At 34.0% G+C, this 21,922-nt stretch overlaps 1 long non-coding RNA gene across 1 annotated transcript in view; it reads left to right on the forward strand.

Annotated features, from left to right (window-relative positions):
* LOC119867546 overlaps positions 1-21,922 on the forward strand; it is a 68,052-nt gene that overhangs the window by 37,030 nt on the left and 9,100 nt on the right. The window contains exons 3-4 of the long non-coding RNA XR_005369183.1: positions 15,714-15,909; positions 17,027-17,091. This is a non-coding gene — a long non-coding RNA (uncharacterized LOC119867546). The remainder of the gene's footprint in view (positions 1-15,713; positions 15,910-17,026; positions 17,092-21,922) is intronic.

The following is a 21,922-nucleotide window of genomic DNA, read 5'->3' on the forward strand; positions in this document are numbered from 1 at the left end:
AAGTAGGATTTACTCCAGGGATGCAAGGATGATTTAATATTCACAAATATACCTCATCAACAAAATGAGGATACAAAACATATGATTATCTCAAAAGATACAGAAAAATCATTTTACAAAATTCAACATCTTTTCATGATAAATACTCTCACCAAAGTGCATTTAAAGAAAACACCCCAACATAACAAAGGCCATATATGAAAAATCTACAGCTGACATCATACTCAATGGTGAAAACCCAAGAGCTATTCCTCTAAGTTTAGGAAAATAAGGCAAAGAGGTCTACTCTCATCACTAATACTCAGTATAATACTGCAAGTCCTAGCCAGAAATCAGATAAGAAAGATAAATACAAATCATCCAAATTAGTAAGGAGGAAGAGAAATTGTTATTTGCAGATGACATGATACTATACATAGAAAACCACAAAGACTCTACCAAAAAGCTGTTAGATAAATGAAATCAATAAAATTGCAGGACACAAATTAATACACAGAAACCAGCTGTGTTTCACTAATAACAAAATACCAGAAAGCGAAATTAAGAAAACAATTCCATTTATGGTGGCACATTTAAAAAGAATAACATGCCTAGGAATAAACTTAACTGAGGAGGTAAAAGACCTGTATTCTAAAAACTATGAAACACTGATATGAGCAAATGAAGATGACACAAATGGAAAGATACTCCATGTTTATGGATTGGAAAATTTAATATTGTTAAAGATTCATTTTAATCAGTGTTCCTTAAGAAAATACCAATAGCATTTTTCACACACCTAGAACAAACAAACAAACCTAAAATTTGTAGGGAACCAAAGACCTAGAATAGCCAAAGAAATCTTGAGAAAGAACAACAAAGCTGGAGGTACCACAATCCCAGGTTTTAAATTATATTACAAAGCTCTATAAATGAAAAGAGTATTCTACTGGCAGAAAATAGTCACATAGATCACTGGAACAGAACTGAGAGCCCAGAAATAGTATCACTTACATGGCCAATTACTCTTTGACAGAGGTAGTAAGAATTATGCAATGGGGGAACAGACCACCTTTTTAGTATGTCATGCTGGGAACACTGGACAGTTACGTGTATGAGTATAAAACTGGATTGCTTTTTTTATGCAATACACATAATAAACTCAAAATGGATTAAAGCCCTAAATATAGGACTTGAAACCATAAAATTCCTGGAAGAAAATATAGGCAATTATGTTTTTATATTGGTCTTAGCAAAATTTTTCTAAATATGTAGTCTTAGGAAAGGGCAACAGTAGCAAAAATGAACTATTTGGACTACACCAAAATGAATAGCTTTTGCACAGAAATACCATCAAGAAAATGAAAAAGCAGCCTAGTGAATTGGAAAATCTATTGAAAAATGATATATTTAATAGAGTTAATAGTTCAAAATATATAAAGAACTTAGATAAATTAACACCAAAAAACTAAACAGTATGATTTTAAAATGGCCAGAGGATGTGAATAGATTGTTTCCAAAGAAGACATACAGAGGGTCTATAGACACATGTTAAAATGTTCAGCATCACTAATTAGGGAAGTGCAAATCAAAACCACAATGAGATATTGCTTAACATGTGTCATAATGGCTAACATCAAAAAGAACAAGTGTTAGCAAGGATGTGGAGAAAACGGAACCTTTGTTCATTGCTGGTGGAAATGTAAATTGGTGCACCAACTGTGGAAAATAGTAAAGTAGTTTCTCAAAAAATCAAAATTAGAAATACCATATGATTCAGTAATTCCAATACACGGTATTTACCCACAAAAAAAGAGAAAACACTAATGTGGAAAGATATATGAATCTCAATAATAACTGTAGCATTATTTACAACAGCCAGGTTACGGAAGCCATCCAAATGTTAACTCATAGATGAATGAATAAAGAAGATGTGGTTATATTTAGAGATGTAAGTTCTTTATATATTTTGAAATGAAGAAATTGATCCTGAGGCACCTGGATGGCTCAGTGGTTGAGCATCCGCCTTCAGCTTAGGTTGTGATCTCAAGGTCCTGAGATTGAAGGACCTTGACCTCCCAGCCCAAGGTCCTGGGCTCCCACAGGGAGCCTGCTTCTCCCTCTGCCTATGTCTCTGCCTCTCTCTCTGTGTCTCTCATGAATAAAGAAAAAAAGAAAAGAAAAGAGAAAATGATCCCATTATTGATAGAATCAAAAATAGTAAAATTGTTAATAATAAACCAAAAAAGAAGATCTTTACTTTGAAAACTGTAAGACATTTATGAAAGAAAATGCGGGGACCCAAATAAATATAGACATCCAAAGTTTATGGCTTTCAAGAATTAATACTGTTAAAGTGTCTACACTACCCTGAAGCATCTATTCGTTCAATCCAGATTCATTCAAAAAGCATTTTTTACAGAAGTAGAAACAATAATCCTAAAATGTATATGAAGAAACAACCCCAAATAGCCAAAGCAATCCAGAGAAAGAACACTGTGAGAATCTTCACACTTCTTGACTTCAAGCTCTACTATCAAGACATAGTTATAAAATAGTATATTATGAGCATAAAAACAGACATAAAAACCAATATAATGGAATCAAGAGCCCAGAAATTAGCCCAAGCAATATGGTCCACCAGTATATGACAAAGGAGTCAAGAATATTCTATGGAGAAAAGGCAGTCTCATCAATAAATGGTGTTGGGAAAAGTGTATATTCACACATTAAAGAATGAAACTAGACCTTTATCATATATCATTCACAAAATGATCTAAAAGCTTAAAAATAGGTCTAAAACTATAAAAGACTTCAATGAAAACCTGGGAAAAAGTTCTTTGACATGGGTCTTGGCAATGATTTTTTGGATATGACACCTAAAGCACAAGCAACTACATACATAAATAAGTGAAATGATATCAAACTAAAAAGCTTGTGCACAGGAAAACAATCAACCAACAAAATTAAAATACAACCTACAGAATGGGAGAAAATACTTGTAAACCACAAATCTGATAAGGTGTTAATATCTAAAATATACAGCAAATTCCTGTAAGTTAGGCAATGAATCTGAAATACATGTTTTCCCAAGATGCTATCTGACTGGCCAAAAGGTATATGAAAAAGTGCTCAGCATCACAATTGTCACCGAAAGGCAAATCAAAACCATGACAGCTATATCATGCCCCATTAGAATGGCTAGCATTAAAAAAACAAGAGAGAACAAATGTGTGGGTATGAATAAAGGGGAACCCTTGTGCACTGCTGGTGGGCTTTATAAATTGGCACAGCTACTATGGAAAACAATATGGAAGGTCTTCAAAAAATTAAAAATACAACCACCACATAATCTAGCAATTCCTCTTCTTGGAACATAGCTGAAGGAAATAAAAACACTATACAAAAGGGTATCTGCACCCCCAAGTTCATAACAGCATTATTTACAAAAGCCAAGACATGGAAACAAACTAAGTGTCCATCAGCATATGAATAGATAAAGAAGTTGTGCCTGGAATTGTAATATACATATATCATAAAACGAAACAATAAATCTGTGCCACTTGCAATAACATGAATGGACTTGAGGGTCTTATGTTAAGTGAAATAAGGCAGAGAAAAACAAATACTGTAATCTCAATTATGTGTATAATCTAAAAACAACAACTACAACAAAGAAATTAGTGTTTGCCAGTTGTGGGGGTCAGGAGTGGGAATAATTGGATGAATGTGTTCAAGATAAATATGTACTAGGGATATAATATAAAACTTGACTACAGTTAACACTGCTGTATTTTATATATATATATGTATATATATATATATAAATTATGTATACTATAATCCTATATTTACACTATTTAAACTATTATCAGTAAATATATATATAAATATACATATCAGTAAATATATATATATATATCCTAAATGTTTCTAAATGTTCTTATCACAATGGAAAATAGTATTATGCATACATAATGGATGTTAATTAAACTAGTCATGTTAATCACTTCATGATATATTAAGATTCAACATTATGATATACTCCCTAAGCTTATACAATGGTGCATATCAATTATATCTCAATAAAAATGGAGAAAAATACGATTCTCTCAGGAAATACAGAAAAAGCATTTAACAAAATACAACTTTTATGATAAGAACTTTGACCAAAATAGGTGTAAAAAGAACATACCTCAACATAATGAAGGACAGACTAACTGTTAGCATTATACTTAACTGTACAAATTGATGTCTTGTTCCTGCTGAAAGGAAAAGATAAGCACGCCCACTCTCACCGCTTTTATTCAATATAGTACTGCAAGTCCTAGTTAGAGCAATTAGGCACACTCAAGAAATAAAAGGCATCCAAATCGGAAAGAAAGAAGTAAAATAGTTGTTATTTGCATATGATATGCTTTTATATACAGAAAACCTTACTGAATCAATGAAAACATTATTTGAATTAACCAATAAATTCACTGAAGTTGCAAAATATAAAATCAACATGCAGAAATCAGCTGCATTTCTATGCACTAACAATAAAACATTTAAAGAAAAACTATCTCATTCACAATAGCATGATAATAATACACTTAAAATATATTTAAGCAAGAAAGTGAAAGATCTATATAATGAAAATTACAAGACATTCATGAAAGAAATTTAAGAAGACACAAACACATGGAAAAATGTACCATATTTATGGATCACAAGAATATTGTGAAAATGGCTATACTACGCAAAGTCATCTATAGATTCAATACAATCCTAACAAAATTCTATTGGTGCTTTTCACAGACATAGGAAAAACAAACCTAATATTTTTATGGAACCACAAAACAGACAAATAAAAACAAATTGCTAAAGTAAACTGAGAAAAACATTAGCTAAAGTCAGCACAGTCCTGATTTCCAATTGCACTGCAAACCTATAGTAACTGAAATAGGATGGTACTGGCATAAAAATAGACTCACTGCAATGGAACACAATAGAGATCACAGAAATAAACATTTGCAATCAACTAATATTCGACAAGGGAGCAAAGAATACTGAACAGGGAAAGGATAAAATTTTCAGAAAATTATGTTGGGCAATCTGATCACCAAATACAGAAAAATGAAGTTGGATCCCTATTACACACCATTCACAAAAATTAAGTCCAAGTGGATTAAGCACTTCAACATAAGACTTCCTACTATAAATATTCTAGAAGAAAACATAGGAAAAAATTCCTTTGACAATGATTTTGGAAATGATTTTTCAGATATGACACCAAAAACAAATGAAACAAAACCCAAAATCAACAAATGGTACTAAAACAAATTGAAAACTTCTGCATTATAAAAGAATCAAGAAAATTAAAGGGCAATCTATCAGATAGGATAAAATATTTTCAAACCATCTATTAGATAGAGACTATTATCCAAAATAAATAATAAAGTCATACAGCTCAATAACAAAAAAATCCAATAAAGATTTGGGCAAGGAACTAAATAGTTATTTTTCCAAAGAAATCATCCAAAAAGCCAAAAGATACATGAAAAAGTGTTCAATATTACTAATCATCAGGGATACATAAACCAAAGGCATGAGACATCACCTTATGACCGCTAGAATGGCTGTTATCAGATAAGTAAAAGATAAATGTAAATGAGGATATGGAAAAAAGAAACCCCTATGCTCTGTTGGTGGGATAGTAAATTGGGGCAGCCATTGTGGAAAAGAGTATGGAAGTTTCTCAGAAATCAAAAATGGAACTACCATATGTTCAAGTGATTCCACACATGTGCAAATACCCTAAAGATATGAAAACAGGATATCTAAGAGATATATGCACTTACATGTTCACTGCAGTATTATTCACAAAAGCCAACATATGAACACAATGTGTGTTTATCAACATATGAATTATGGATAAGGAAGATGTTGTAAGAGTTCTATGAAGAAGTCAGAGTAGGAGGATCCTGAGCTCACCTCCCCAGTCACAACAAGGAACAACTGTATATATCACAACTCATTTTGAAAATGATCTGAAAATATGCAGAATGGATCTTTCACCGTTAAAGACATAAAGGTAAAGCTATATAAAGAAAGGTAGGAGGAGCAGAGATGTGGTCTAGAACCAAATTCTTGGCATAACAGCCCACAAGCAGGAGGGGTATCATAGGCAAAAAGGTCATCCTCAAGGAGTAGAGATCAAGACCCACTTTGGGCACCCCTGGTTCTGGCAATGAGCACAGGAAGACAAGACTATGTCAGTCTTTGAAAATCGGCAGAGCTTAACTTCAGGAAAGCTGGAGAGCAATAAAAACCAAATCACACAAAAATAGCCCTTTGAAAAGCACTTGCATTATATGTGAAAAGATTTGATTACTTTTAAGGCAAATGCCAGATGGGAAGAGACGTGCAGGAGCTTTCTCTAGGAAGAGAAGACACCAATATATATATATTTTTGCCCAGCTGGCCTGATGCTTGCAGGATCCAATCTGAAACTCTCCATCTACCTTGCTAGCACCACTTCCTTACCTTAGCTTTCCCCTGCAGACCCACCAAAACCAACCTGCCTGCCCCAACAGACACCCCTCCTAAGCCCCTCCAGCCCCTCCACACCTATCAGACAGCATTTTTTGGAACTGACATCCCCCAAAAGTGACAACTACCCACCAGCATGTCTACAACAGATGCAGCCCAATCACAAAAGAAGGATGCATACAAATCACATAGTGCAAACATCTGGACACCCTGGTTCTGGTGACTGGAGGCATTGCATCACTGAACTCCATAGTATTCTTTCTACATAAGGCCTCTACTTTCAAGACAAGAAGACCTATCTGACCTAATACATAGAAACAAATAATCTTGCAACATGAAGAGACAAATGGATATATTCCAGTGAAATATAAGATAAAATTTCAGAAAAAAAAGAGCTAAACAAAATGGAGATGGCAATTTACCTGATAAAGATTTCAAAGTAATGGTCATAAAGATGTGCACTGGATTTGAGAAAAGATTGGATGAAATAAGAATTTTGACAGAGATACAAACTTTTAAAAAGAACCAATCAGAGCTGAAAAATATAACTAAAACAAAAATACACTAGATGGTAAAAATAGCAGATTCTAAGATGAAAAATGGATAAGAAATCTAGAAGACAAGGTAGGTAATGAAAAGCACCCCAAGCTGAACATCAAAAAGAAAAAAAAGATTTTTTTTTAATAAAAGAATTTCTAAAAATAAGAATAGGTTAAGGGACCAATGGACATCAAGTATAATAACATTCACCTTGTATGGGTCCCAAAGGGGAAGAGAGAGAGGGAGAGAAGACAGTAGAAAGCTTTTCTGACAAAATAATACCTGAAAAATTCCCTAATCTGTGGAAGGAAAGAGACATTGGGGTTAGGAAGCACAGACATCTCCAAAAGTATGAATCCAAGGAGGTCCACATCAAAATACAGAATAATTAAAATGTCAAGAATTAAACATCGAGAATATTAGCAGCAAAAGGAAATAGTTATGTAGGAGAGAAACTCATTAAGCCTATCAGCTGATTTTTCAGAAGAAATTCTGAAGGCCAGAAGAGAGTGGCATGATATATTAAATGTGCTGAAAGAAAAAAACACCCAACTAAAAATAGTCTACCCAGTGAGGCTATCATTCAGAATTGAAGAAGAGATGAAGAGTTTCCCAAACAAAATTTAAAGAGTCTATCACCATTAACTGGCCTTAAAATAAATGTTAAAAGGTGTTTTTTAGCAGGAAATAAAATCCATAAGTGAAAGGAAGACTATGAAAGTACAAAGTTTCACTGGTAAAAGCAAACATAAAGATAGTAGAATAATCAACCATAAAGCTAATTTGAAGGTAAAAAGAAAACAGTAGTAAAATAAGTTATATCTACAATAATTAGTTGAGACACACAAAATAGAAAGTTAAAAAATATGGCATCAATGCTATCAGAATGTGTTTGAATTTGAGCATCCATCAACTTAATATAGACTACTATATACATAAGATGTTATATATGTTCCTCATGGTGCCTACAAACCACAAACCTACAATAGAGAAATAAAAAGTAAACTGAAGGATTCCAAGCATAACACTAAAAAAATTATATCTCGAAGAGAGCAAGAGAGGAGAGGAACAGAGAAGAACCAGAAAAAAAAAACATAAAATCCTAACAAAATGGCTAAATACATACCTATCCATAATTACTTCAAATGTAAATGGTCTAAATGCTCTAATTAAAATACATACAGTACTGACTCTATTAAAAAAAAAAAAAAGACACATCTATATATTGCCTAAAGACTCACTTCAGATGCTGAGACACATACAGACTGGAAGTAAAAGGACAGAAGATGGTATTCCATGCAAATGAATGCAAAACAACAACAACAACAACAACATTTATATCAAACTAAATAAACTTCCAAGATTATAACCAGAAACAAAGGATGGCATTACATAATGATAAAGAATCAATCCAACAAGAATATATAATAATTGTAAATACCTCTGCACCCAATATAGATGTCCTAAATGTATAAAATGTATATTAACTGGCATAAATGAGGCAATTTACAATAATGCATCAATGATAGGGGACTCTAACACACCACTTATATCAATGGATAGATCAAGCCGACAGAAAATCAGCAAGGAATGCCTTCAAAAACACATTAGACCAGATGGCCTTAACAAATATAGAATATTCCACAAAAATACAGCAAAATACACATTCTTTAAAGTTCACACAGTACATTGTCCAAAATAGATTACATTTTGGGCCACAGAACAAGTTTCAGTAAACTCAAGACAACTGAGGGACACCTGGGTGGCTCAGTTGCTTAAGCATCTGACTCTTGGTTTCAGCTCAGGTTGTGGTCACAGGGTCCTAAGATTGAGCCCCACATTGAGCTCTATGATCTGTGTGGAGTCTGCTTGTCTCTCTCCCTCCCCTCACAGGTTTTTGTGCTCACTCACTCTCTCAAATAAATAGATAGAAAGATAGATAAATAAATAAAATCTTTAAAATATTAAGAATTAAATCATATCAAGCATCTTTTCTGATACAGTGTAATAAAACTAAGAAATTACAGAAAAAACTGGAAAACACCCACAAACACATGGATACTAAACAACATGCTACTAAGTAATCAAATAGAAAACCAAAATCAAAGAGAAAACCAAAAAATAATTGAATACAAATGAAAATGGCAACACAATGATCAAAAATCTCTGGGATTCAGCTGAAGCTATTCTAAGAGAGAAACACTCTTAAACATTCGTATAGCAATACAGCTGTACCTCAAGAAACAATCTAAATATTCACCTAAATGAATTATAAAAAGAGGAAGAAATAAAAACATAAGTGAGTAGAGTGAAGAAAATAAGATTAGAGCAGAAAGAGATGAAACAGAAAAAAAAAAAAAATAGAAAAGATCAATGAAACCAAAAGCTGGTTTTCTGAAAGATAAACAAAATTGATACTCTTAGCCAGACTTATCAAGAAAAAAAGAGAGAGGACACCTAAATAAATTCAGAAATGAGAAAGAAATTATAATTGACACAACAGATATGCAAGCGATTACAAAAGACTACTATGAAATATTATATGCCAACAAATTAGACTAGGAAAAAAAGATAAATTCCTATAAATATATAATCTTCTGAGATTGAATTAAGAAGAAAGAGAAATCTGAACAGACCGACTTCTGATAATCATTTTGAGTCAGTACTCAAAAAACTCTCAAAAAACAAAAATCAGAACCAGATGGCTTCATAATTTAATTATGTTAAACATTTAAAGAAGAGCTACTACCTTTTTCTCAAACTTTTACAAAAAATAATAGAGGAAAGAATGCTTCCAAATTCATTTTACCAGGTCAACATTGCTCTCATACCAAAACCAAAGACAATGTACACACACACAAAAAATTACAGGCCAATATCCCAGATGAACATAAGTGCAAAAATCTTCAACAAAATATTAGCAAACCAAATTCAACAATAGCCTAAAAGGATCATTCACCACACTCAAGTGAGATTTATCCCAGGGATGCAAGAATGGTTCAATGTCCACAAATCACTGTTATATACCACATTAGCAGAATGAATAAAAATGATATGATCATGTCAATAGATACCAAAAACCATTTAACAAATTGAGTATCCTTTCATGATAAAAAAAACTCTCAACAAAGTGGGTTTAAAAATATAGATCTCAACATAATAAAGGTCCTATATGAAAAACCCATAGCTAACATACTCAGTGGTGAAACTGAAAGCTCATCTAAGATCAAGAACAAGATAAGGATGTCCATTCTTACCACTTATATTCCATATAGTACTGGAAGTCCTAACCAAAGCAATAAGACAATTTTATAAAATGCCATCTGAATTGGTAATGAAGAAGTAAAACTTGCACTATTTGCAGATGACAGGATACCGTATAGAGAAAACACTGAAAAGTCCACCAAAAAAACTATTAGAATTAATTCAATAAAGCTCCAGAATACAAAATTAATATACATAATCTGTTATGCTTCTATACACTAATGATGAACTAGAAGAGAAATTAGGAAAACAATTCCATTTACCATTGCATCAAAAAGAATAAAGTACCTAGGAACACATTTCAGGGAACTAAAAAACTTGTATTCTGAAAACTACAAGACATTGTTGAAACAACTTGAAGACAACACAAATAGATCTAAATATATACCATGCTCATGGACTAGAAGAATCAGTATTGTTGGGGTACCTGGGTGGTTCAGTTGGTTAAGTATCTGATCTCAGGATCCTGGTATCAAGACGTGTTTCAGGTTCCTTGCTAAGCAAACACTCAACTTCTCCCACTGCCCCTCCCCCACTCATGGTCACTGACTCTCTCAAATAATCAAATAAAATCTTTAAAAAAAATAATTAATGTTATTAAGATATCCATTCTACCCAAAGCAATCTACAGATTCACTGTAATCCCTATCAAAATACCAGTAGTATTTTTCACAAAATTAGAAAAAATAATACTAAAATTTATACAGAATAACTAAAGACCCTAAATTGTGGAAGTAATCTTGAGAAAGATCAATAAAGCTGGAGATATCACATTTTCAGATTTCAAACTATATTACAGAGCTATAGTAATCAAAACAGTATGATACTGGCACAAAAATGGAGACCTAGATCAATCGAGCAGAATAGAAAGCCAAGAAATAAATCAATGCTTATAGGTCTACTAATCTACAACAAAGGAGGTGAGAACATACTATGGGAAAAAGATGGTCTCCTCAGTAAATCACGTCGGGAACACTAGACAACTTCATACAAAGGAACAAAAATGGACTTCTTTCTTATACCATACACAAAGATAGACTCAAAATAGATTAAAGCACCAAATGTGAAACGTAAAACCATAAAAATACTAAAAGAAAATACAGGCAGGCAGTTTTTGTTTACACTGGCCTTAGTAACATTTTTCTACATATTGTCTCATCAGGCAAGGAAAACAAAAGCAAAAATAGACTATTGGGAGTACACCAAAATAAAAAAAAAGTTTCTGACAACAAAGGAAACCATCAACAAAATGAAAAGGCAATTTGTTGAATGGGAAAAGATTTTTACAAATGATATATCTGAGGGCCCTGGGTTGCTCGGTGGTTGAGTGAGTGCCTTTGGCTCAAGTCATGATCCTGGGATCCTGGAATCAAGTCCCGCATCAGGCTCCTCACAGGGAGCCTGCTTCTCCCTCTGCCTATGTCTCTGCCTCTCTCTGTGTCTCTCATGAATAAATAAAATTTAAGAAAAATGGTATATCTGAAAAGGGGCCAATATCAAAATATACAAAATATTTAAATCATCCAATATCAAAAAACCCTAATAATCCAATTAAAAAGGGGCAAATGACCTAAACATACATTTTTCCAAAGAAAACATACAGATGGTCAACAGGCACATAAAAAGATGCTCAATATCACTAATTATCAAAACTACAAGGAGGTATCACCTCACACAATCAGTATGCCTAGTATCAAAAAGACAAGAAGTAACAAACGTTGCTGAAGATTTATAGAAAAAGGAGGTATAGTACATTATTGAAGGGAATGTAAATTGATACAGCCAATCTGGAAAACTGTGGAGGTTCCACAAAAGTTAAAAAAAGATATAACATATGATCCAGTGATACCTCTACTGGATATTTAACCAAAGAAAACAGAAACACTGATTTAAAAAAGATATGCAGTTCTTATGTTTATTGCAGCATTATTTACAACAAAGCGAGATTTAGAAACAACCTAAGTGTCCATCAAATAAATGAATGGATAAAGATGTATATGCACACAATAATGTACATAATGGAATATTATTCCAGTCATAAAAAAGAATGAAATCCTGCTACTCAAGACAACATGGATGGACCTAGAGAGTACTATGTTAAGTGAAATTGGTAACATGAGACCAAGAAAGACAAATATCCTATGATTTCACTTACATATGGAATCTAAAAAACAAACAAATACAGAATTATAAACACAGAGAACAATGTATTGGTTGTCTGCAAGAAGGAGGACAGAGGGATAAACAAAATAGGTGAAGAATATTAAGAGATATAATCTTCTAGTTATAGAATAAATGTCACTGAGATAAAAAGCATAGCATAGGAAATATAATCAGTAATATTGTAATAATTTTGTGTGATGACAGATGGTTAAATATACTTATGGTGGGCACATTATACAGTATGTAATTGTTTTTTTTTTAAGATTTTATTTATTTATTCATGAGAGACACACACACACACACACACACACAGAGGCAGAGACACAGGCAGAGCGAAAAGCAGGCTCCATGCAGGGAGCCTGATGTGGGACTCCATCCTGGGACTCCAGGATCATGCCCTGGGCCTAAGGCGGGGGCTAAACTGCTGAGCCACTCAGGGATCCCCAAGTAAAAGCTTTTTTAAAAGTAAAAGCAAAGTATGTCATGCATACATGTACAATGGCTTTTATTTGGCCATGAGAAAAGAAGACAATCCAGTGTCTGCAACACTCTGGATGGACTGAGAATGCATTATGCTAAGTGAAGTAAGTTAGAGAAAAGGAAGACAAATTCTGTACAGTTTCACTTACATGTAGAATCTAGAAAATCTAAAACACTACAGAGAGTAGAATGGTGGTTTCCAGGGGCTGAAGGGTGAGGAAATTGGGGAGATTTTGTTTAAGGATACAAACTTGCAACCAGTGGATAAGTAAGTTTTGGAGAGCTAATGCATAGCATGATTACAGACAACAATAATGTACTTTAGACTTTAAAGTTGGGACTCCTGAGTGGCTCAGCGGTTGTGAGCCTGCCTTCAGCGCAGGTCGAGATCCCAGGATCCGGGATCCAGTCCCACATTGGGCTCCCTGCGAGGAACCTACTTCTCCCTCTGCCATGTCTCTGCCTCTCTCTCTCTCAGTCTGTTGTCTCTCATGAATAAATAAATAAATCTTTAAAAATTAAAAAAAAAAACTTTAACATTGCTGAGAGTGAATCTTCAATTTTCCCACCACAAAAAAGAAATCCTAATTATGCGATGATAAAGGTATTAGCCAAGACTATGGTGGTAATGCTATTGCAAAATAAACATGTTGTGACACTTTAAACTTATGCCAATTATATCTCATTTGCAATAGTTGTAACAGACAAAACTAATTTAAAAATTACAGTATACTTTTTAAACCATGTTTTTATAATCATAAATAAAAAGAAATTAATTACCATACAAGACTACACCATTTTCTGTAAGCAATTTGCCTCTAGCCAAATGGCATGGATGCATTAATATGTTTTCCAGTTAAGCACAAATACAGACTATTTCCTTATAGAATCAATGCACTACATAGAGCTACCCCTAGAGAAAAACCTCTGAACTGAATCAGACACACATGCAAACACATTCACATGTAAAGAAGTTCACTTAAGCATCTGAAGAAAGACTGAGGCATACATGTAGTCATAGAAGAAAATATAATTGCTATTAATATAAAAAAATATTTAAGAAAAATTTCAAGTGTTTTCCTGAATAAGGAAAACATAGTTTCAGTACTAGATAGTTAAAAGATTTCCTATATTAAATCTTTATTTCCATTATATGCAGTTTTTATTGGAAACTACTTGTATACTAAGCTGTTTAAGATTTTAAGTTAGCCTTATCTCAATCCTACAGTGTGAACACTTAAGAAACATATAATTTCTCATCTATAAACTTTGAAACAGGGAATTATTTGCATTTGCAGGGAAAGAACTATAGAATTGTTAGAGTGAACATTTTGAGAATGTATTTTTAAAGTTTAGAAAAGAAGTCTGTCCATTTGGATAGTGGCTTTGCTTCATGTTTTGGTTTGGTTTGTTCTAGCTATCACTGAATAATGATATTGTACCAATTTTTTAAATAATTTTTTTCTGAAAAAAATAATTTTTTCTGTTTAAAAGTACTTTATTGATTACAATATTAATGCACAGCAACATTTTAAAGAGCTACTGTACAAATAAAGGAATGAATCACCATGGGAGAAAGATCCAACCATGTTGTTAAATCATGGTACAAGTCCATAGCTTGGTTTAAAGTTTTCATAGAGCTTTAATCTACTACATTCATCTTTTCCATAGTCATACTATTGAATAATTCTGATTCAAGTGGAGTACTTTCAATCAAAGTAGACTGGAAGATTTTAAGTATAACAAAGTTACTGTGATTACTTTCAGTGATGGATTATGTATTCACTGTACCTATTAACCAGTTAACATGCTAGTAAAAATACTATAATTGGTTCTCTGAGAAAAGGAGCCCTTTTTTTTGTAGTGTTTGCTTATTTCTGTGGTTTAAATACTTTCATCATGGCCTATGTATTGTACAAAATGTTGCAAAGAGACACTTGTGATTGATCCAAGGAGCCAACTCTAGCACCTCACTGCTACCTGACAAACTACTGGCCTATCATAAAACCAAACTTCAAAAACTTAAAAGACTTTAAGGAAGAAAATATTGAAACTGTTACATATAGAAAGAATATTAGACCTCAGATCAATTATTTAAGACTTTTCATAGAATTCAAGTGTTTGCATAATGAAGATTTATTACTCTAGAAGGCAAATTATATTCTTTAAAGCCACATATCACAATAGCTTTGAATATACTTATATCTCCCCTTTATCATAGGTCTATCTCATTTTTAACTTCAAAACTTTAGATTAAATGCATTCTAATTTCCATTTAACCTGCTTAATTTTTTACGATGTTACTTAGTTCAACAGATCATTTAGAATCTCAATGCTAAGAAACTTGATTAGCATTGTCACATTTCTTAAGGTTATTTTGTCGACACTTTCCAAATTTTGATGAAATAATGGTTAATATCTTGTTTACAAATTTAAGTCTATGGTAATTGTCATAAAATATAGTTCTACTCTAATGATTTATCTAGCAATTGGTAAAATAGCTAATCATTTTATTTAATTATATCCTTTCAAAGAGATGATGTGAAGAAATTTTAAAAAGCTGTTTCATACTTGAAATTATAAGATACTTTAAACTTCACCCATTGATTTGTTAGTAGATGCTGGGAGACTGGGGGAGGGTATCTTTTGTGTGAAACCTCTAAATGGAATGCTATACTGTATTCCCTGAAAAATCCACCTGTAAAAATGCATTATTCTAATTCTGTATTTCTTTCTGCTTTTTTCTAAGCTAGAAATTTTTGTCACTCAGTTACTACATATTAAAATGGGTTACCTATCTCAGACCTTTTCATGTTTGCCAAAAGAGAAAAGTAAATGGACAGTAGTTGTTATTAAAATGATCTTCTAAATTGGTTTATTCCGCAAGATCTTCCAAGACACTACCATGGAAAAAAAAAAATGAAAGCTGTCTCAGAATTAAGACTTCAGGTGTGTGGTTATAAAAACTTGGTTAAGAACTGAGAAAGATTTAGGGCTCCTGGGTGGCTCAGTTGGTTAAGCAGCTGTTTTCTGCTGAGGTCATGATCCGAAGGTCCTGGGATCGAGTCCCACATCAGGCTTCCTATTCACTAGGGAGGCTGCTTCTCCTTCTGCCTCTGCCTGCCACTGGCCACTCCTCCTGTTTGTGCTTTCTCTCTGTCAAATAAATAAAATCTTAAAAGAAAGAGCTTAGAAATATTTAAGAATATGCCTCTTTCAAACTTTTTTCTGAACAACAAAATTTCTAATTCTTAGTTTGAGGTAGAGAGGGACCTCTTTCAAAAATATCTGTTTCTTTGGTCTAAAATGTGAACTGTATTCTGATCACATTTTTAAAGGGATTAATCAACTTGTACTAGAAGAAACATTGACAATTCAACAATAATAGAGGCCTTTGAGATACCACAACTTCTAAGAAGTAGGACATGGCCTGAGAAAGTTACCCAGCTGTCACCTAAGATATCTTATAGGGATAAAGATGACCTATTTAGGAGAGCCAGCAGCCAGAGAGTAAAGCCAAGAAGCAGAGGGAATCAATCCAAGAAAGCTAGGAGCCTTCATTAAGGTGCTGACATGTGCTCAGCTAAATTTCAAGATTTCTGTGAATGAGTCACTGCTATTTGCCTTTTTGATTTTTGAATGAGGATGTCTATTATGTTCTACTATCCTCATTTCGGTATTGCATACTGACTTTTTAGGAATCAGATTAAATGTCTTCTCATTCTATATAATTCTTCATATCAAAAGGAGCCTATCCATATCTGAACCTGATCTAGATAATGAAATGTTGGACCTTGAGCCTGATGCAATAATGGAAGGAGATGTAGGGGGTCCTGGGGAAAGTGTGGGTATTATGTATGTAGGATAAATGTATGTACTTTGTAGATGGCCAAATACTTTTTATAACTCTTTTATAAAGAAAAAAGAGTTTTATTCCCCACCCCTCCCCTTGAATCTTGGTTGTTCCTATGATAATTTAAGAAATAGACTGTAGTGGAAGTGACCGTGTCCAAATCACAGAGGTACATTTTTAAGAGAACTAACAGCATCTACTTTCTCCTTCTAGGATTTCTCACACTTGAAACACTTCTTGGAACTCAGACGACATACTGGTCAAACCACAAGGCACATGTAAGGGACACATACTGACGTTCCATTTGACATTCTTAGGTGAACTCCTACACACTAGGCTGCATGAAAGGCCAGCCATGTGAACAGGTCATCTTAGCTGTTCAGGATAACTGAGCCCACAGATGATACAGTCAAAGTCACATGAAATAAGAAAGCAGTGCTGCTTAGCCCACTCAACAAGACCAGTGAAAAATAACAAAATAACTGCCATTTTAAGCCACTAAATTTCGGAGTGGTTTGTTATGCAACAATAGGTACTTAAACAGGAGTGTTCCATGTATGGGACATAATGAAGACATGAGATAAGAATGGATGAAACTTAATGGGCAAGTATATGACACAAAAGAAAAAAAGGCTTAGAACATAATTCTGGGAATTCTAAAAATGCCATAGAGAGGACCAGATGCCAGCAAAAAGTCTGTGAAATATGTTCATATAGTAGAAGGAAGTGTACGAGGTTGTAAGTGACCTGTAAGCCAATGAAAGAGGGAGGGGCCGCAGAGGTGATTTCTAATGAAAGATCAAATAGGACATAGCTGATAATTGCCTGCTACATTTAGTGACATGGATGTGAAAGGTGGCCTTAATAAAAATAGATTTGCCTACTGACAGGGAAGAAGTCAGATTGTCAGAGGTTGAGGTAGTTGAAGAGTGAACAGCAAATGCATAGAGAGAGACAAAGTAAGGACTTTGTTCAAGATCCAGGAAGGATGACAAAAAGAATCTGTGTGTGTGTGAGAGACAGAGAGACAGAGACAGAGAGACACAGAGAGAGAGAGAGATAGGCAGAGGGAGGTAGGAGAGAGGGAGAAATTTAGAAAGATTTAAATTACCTTTAAATAATGATGAGTAGGAAAAAATATATAAAAGTCAAAGTAAGAGAAAAATATAAGTGAGTAATATTTTACTCTTTCCAGAAGAGATCCTCAAACCACAGAACATCCATTTAGGCACTATCTATGTCCATTGTCCAAACACACAATAACCTCAAGAGAACATTTGCTACAAAGCAGACTTTGTAATAACTTAGCTGAATCATGGATCCAAAGGAAATTATTTACTAATATATCAAAATGACCTTGTTAAAAAGCATGTCTTGGAGTCTACAGTAGAGACTTGGGAGTTTATAGCTCAAAAGACTATCTTTTTCAATTTTAGGCAAATGGTTCCTTTTAAGGTAAACACTGAAAATTATATTTTGAGTAGACTACTCCTATTCAGGGAAAAATTGCTAGAATAACATTCAGAAGCATGAAAAATAACAATTTACTAGTGTGAAAGAGCATATACAAAATTTTTGCTAGACAAACTTCTGAGGAAGATTATTGGAATGTAAGATTGTGGGTCAAGTTAGATGTTGCCCTTCTCAGTGTGCTTCTATTCACCCCTGAATTTTCATACATGCAGAAGAGCCTCCTGGTAGCAGAATAGCTCATACCCTGGTTCTTTCTCTGGGTGTTTCAAAGACATGAGAGCATGTCTGATAGAATGAGTTGTTGCACTCAGCTAAAATCAGGGAGTAGAAAAAAAAAAGTCAGTGAAAGACTATACAAGGAAGGGAAGACTCATTACTAGTGATGGGATTGACATCAGGTAGGGTAATTAGAACTTCCCGAACACACCATTTGCAAGAAACCCTCTTAATCCAAATATGCAAGTATAATAGGTGCACACCTTGGGGAAAGTGCTGCAAGAGGATCAAGGAAAAAATATGTTAAACTAAAGACCAGTAAATCATTCTTCAGGATGAAAGCAGTTTTCCTAGAGAAATCCTCACAAAAAAGAGATTCATCTTCCCCTGCTCCTTGAGATTCCTTGCAGTCTGAAAAAATTACTATTCTTGAACTCGGGTGAGTCAGGCTACTAGCCCAGATGCTTTTCCCCCTATATCCCTCTTCTGGTCTACTGCCTGATTTTCATTTCCCTTGGCCAGAATTTTCTTTGCTAATCCTCCTTTCTTCGTCATTATTGTCTTTATCATCTAAGAGAGAGAGTACATGAGTGTGCATGCAAGCAGGGAGCATGGGGGTGGGCAGAGGGAGAAGAAAAGAATCTTGGGCTCCATGCTCATCACCTAGTTTGACACAGGGTTCTATTTCACAACACTGAGATCACGATCTGAGCCAAAATCAAGAGTTAGATGCTTAACCCACGGTACCACCCAGGTGCATTTTCTTCTTCAAGTTAGTCTTATAGGAAAGTAGCAAAATGTCAGATTTTCATCCTATTCTCTTTTCCTCTTCCAAAATGTGAAACGTTCAATTTTCAGAAAACCATGAAGAATGATTTAAATTTAGGGACGCCTGGGTGGTTCAGTGGTTGAGCATCTGCCTTTGGCTTGGGGCATGATCCTGGAGTTCTGGGATCGAGTCCCACATTGGGCTTCCTGCATGGAGCCTGCTTCTCCCTCTGTCTATGTCTCTGCCTCTCTCTCTCTCTCTCTCTCTCTGTCTCTCATGAATAAATAAATAAAATCTTTAAAAGAAAAAATGATTTAAATTTAAAGACTAGTTAACAAGAACATATAAGATAATTTGTTTCCAGGATAATCTCTTGAGACACAAGCACAAACCACAGCAGAATTTTGGTAATACATAAACAATACCTGCTCAATTCTACCCACTGCATCTGAAGAAAGTAAACAAAGGAAACATGGACAATGTAATTCAAGCAATCAAATGTCCATTCATTGATTCCTAGCCCAATTTAACGGCAAATCAGGAAGTTTTCCATAAGCTCCATGAGTCTCCAAAATACGCCTTTGTGTTGGCTCAACTCCTGCCAATTACCATACTCACTAAAGCATCCTCAATATTTTGACAATAATTGTAAGTGCTTTCAAAGTTAAAATATGTGCATCAAAAAATATGTACCAGATAGCTATACGTGAACACTTTTCACTAAGTGCTGAAAGATTTTAGTGTTGTGTCCAAATTGGTAACATGGATCAAACACAACAAATAAAAACACAGTTGCAATATCAAAATGCTTTCCAACTTGCTGAGCTTCAAATCACCAATGAGACAAAATTTCAAAATATTAATCAACACCCCCAAATTAAAATTAATCCAATCAACTTCCAAATAAAAAAAGGCATCTAGTGTTAGTGGTTCTCCAATTTTGACTTCGACTCCCATGGGACACTGGACATCATCTGAAGACATTTTTTTGTTTGTCACAACTGTAATGCCTCTAGTGGTTAGAGACCAGGGATGTTGATAAACACCTTCTAATACCCTTCAAGAAAAAAATATTGGCTCAAAACATCAATGGTGCCAGGATTGGGATATCCCTGAGTAAGAATCGTGAAATTGGATTTCTTTCTTTTCCTTTATTTATGAAGTCCCCTCCAAGTTTGTAACAAAATCATACCATAGGCATATAGGAAGAAAAAGATCTTCCAATCCATTATGATTTTCAGGAAATGAAGAGAATTACCATTGCTACATATGAAAACAAGGGCAGGCCATTAAGATTTTAAGCAAAAGGAATGTCCAAGGCACAGGCATCTTTGTATAACTTGGACTTTTAGGTCTATTTGAAGTTCAAGAATGCTTCTAAATATGGATAAACTCTCCAGTATTCTGAATTCACAATAAACTTTCTAGAATATTCTAAGCTTTTACTTTTCTCATGGGAATGCCAAATAAGACACTAAGGTACTTCAATCCAAAGTGAATCCAGATTTCTATGAATGAGTCTAATATTACAATAGTCGCTTAAAGAAAGAAAGCTCTCAGGAAAAAAGGGAGATTAAAGTAAAAGAGATACAATTTAAATTAATTCAGTGAAATGCTATTAATTGGTACCCAGTTACATTCAATTCATTTTCTCAGTCACTCAAAGCTATATACTAATATCCAAAGACAGCTAAAATAGAGAAAAGATTGTAGAAATTATTCACAATGATTCTGTGGCAATGATCTCAAGAGGCCCAGTGGGAACAAGCAAATTTAAGGAGGTAAAGAAAGTAAATTGACTCTTTGGGAACTTTATCAGGTAAGAGGTAGAGTTTGAAAAATGGCTTTGTCACTGAAGAGAGGGAAAAACCTCCCTGGTAGCATTTTTCACTTTCCAACAATTTCGTTTAAAGGAAATGGCATGCTGAAAATCTTGGGAACACAGTCTATGACCTTTGTTTTGTCATATGCATACATCTACCTTAAGAATGGAAATGATAGGGCTTTAGCAAGAATGTAATGAGATTATAAAATGCCCATTATCTTTATAATTTTGAATTGTAACAGCTCCACTGCAGATGGAGTCATTGTTTTGGAATTTGCTAAAATCTCCATAAATAGAAATACATTTCTTTTGGTCAAAGCTCTATTATTTTCAAGGTTATATTAAAGTAAAAACACTCCAGAATGTTCAACATACTGTTCTAACAACCACTGAAATGTTAATGTGAGTTAATTTACTTGATCTAGTAGCAGTTTCCTAACTTAGAGAGAGAAGGGTCCTGATTTTAAAACTAAAATGGTGAATTGACCCAAAAGTTCTTTCCTTAAAGGGGATTCCTTTGAACACTGCTTTCTAAGTTGCCAACTGGAAAAAAGAAACTGGTTCCTAAGAAATGTGGGATATACTGCTTATGTTAATTCTTCTTTGAGAATCATACTGCATATTAGGAGAGCAAACCTTTTGACAAACCCAGTTGCCTGTCTCTAGCAGGTTTCAGAGTTTTTGCTCAGTTAACCACTGTAGTCTGTAACACCAATTAATATTCTTTGGCATTCATGTACTGAGTAAATTTGGGGAAAAAGTGGTCTAGAACATGAACTAGAGTGTTGGGTGTGTTATCCATTGCCATGTAACAAACTATTATATC

This window comes from Canis lupus, chromosome 14, assembly GCF_011100685.1.
Source record: "Canis lupus familiaris isolate Mischka breed German Shepherd chromosome 14, alternate assembly UU_Cfam_GSD_1.0, whole genome shotgun sequence".
Lineage (NCBI taxonomy): Eukaryota > Metazoa > Chordata > Mammalia > Carnivora > Canidae > Canis > Canis lupus.